The sequence below is a fragment of the Orycteropus afer genome, unplaced genomic scaffold, assembly GCF_000298275.1.
Source record: "Orycteropus afer afer isolate SDZICR_OR568_19922 unplaced genomic scaffold, OryAfe1.0 scaffold01110, whole genome shotgun sequence".
Taxonomy (NCBI): Eukaryota; Metazoa; Chordata; class Mammalia; order Tubulidentata; family Orycteropodidae; genus Orycteropus; species Orycteropus afer.
This window is the reverse complement of record NW_006922697.1, coordinates 12,359-13,921: the sequence shown is the minus strand read 5'-3', so window position 1 is coordinate 13,921 and position 1,563 is coordinate 12,359.

Sequence of the window (1,563 nt, the reverse complement as noted above, 5' to 3'; positions counted from 1 at the left end):
GATACAGGACATCTCCACCACACAATCATCCCACTTGACTTCATAGACAAATACACAACATTCCACCCAACAAAAATGCAACACACGTTCTTTTCCAATTCACATGACTCATATTCCAGGACAGAGAACATGTGAGGCCACACAATCACCCTACATAAATCTTGAATCACAATGCTATAAAATTAGAAATCAATAGTAGGAAGTCACCAAAAACCAAACTACCTGCCATTGAAATAGGAACACTAGGGGGGAAAATCAAATACATGGAAATTGAATAGCACACATTCCAAGAACTACTGGGTAATAGAAAATAATAAAACTTGAAATAAAGATAATTCCTAGAAACTAGGAAGAATAAACATGGCATACCAAAACCTTTGGGACATAGGAAAAATAGTACCCAGAGATACATTTAGAGTAATAAATGTACATATCAAAAAAGAAGAAAGAACAAAAATCAATGCCTTAACTCAACAAATCCAAAAATTAGAAAACAGAGCAACAAAAGAAGCCTACAGTCTCCAAAAACAGAAGTAATAAAGATCAAATCAGAAATATATCCAGCTGAACAAATTGAAACAAAAAGGATAATAGAATACTTTGCAGGATTGTACCCCGACAAATTAAAAAACCTAGAATAAATAAACAAATATCTAAAAACACATGACCTACATGTATTAACACAGACTGAGCTAGAAATTTGAATAGATCCTTAACAAAATAAGATATTAAGGATTTCATAAGAAAATCTACACACTGACACATACTCAAAATAAATAAATAAATAAATAAATACCCAGGATCAGATAGTATCACTGGAGAAGTCTATCAACCCTTCAGAGAAGAGTTGACACCAATCCTACTCAAACCATTCCAGAGCATAGAAAAGGATAGACTACTTCCAAATTCATGTAAGAATCAAGCATAACTGTGATACTAACACCAGGCAAAGATGCCATTAAAGAAGACATAGCTTTTTACTTAGACAACCCTATGGAATGCAAACAAAAACATAAACCCCTGAAATTTATAAGTGATGTTATCAAAGTCATAGGATACATGGTTAACACAGATAAATCAATTATCTTTCTATGCATTAATAATGAAATATTGTAAGCAGAATTAAAAAAAAAATACAATTTGTAATACCATCAAATAAGTGAGGATTGGCTGAGCAGCACATTATAAAATATTGACCAAACTTACCAAATACATGGAAAGACAAATTCTGTTTAAAAACTGCAGAATCAACAGATAGTCATTCAGTTCTTACTTAATATTGTGCAGAATTAGAGTGAAAACCTGAGCAGGCATGTAGGAGAAATACAGAAAATGTTTGTAAAACTTATGGAAATGCAAATTTAAGGTAATAGGAGATATCATGATCAAAGTAAACTATACTCAGAATATCAAAGGCTGAAGAGTGTGTGTAACAACTGGACTTCTCATACATTGTGGTGGGAATGGAAAATTGGAATAGCCATTTCAGAAAATAATCCAGTTTCTTATCAAGTTAGACATACACTCATCATAATGCAAAGAAATATCACTCTTAGGTCTTCA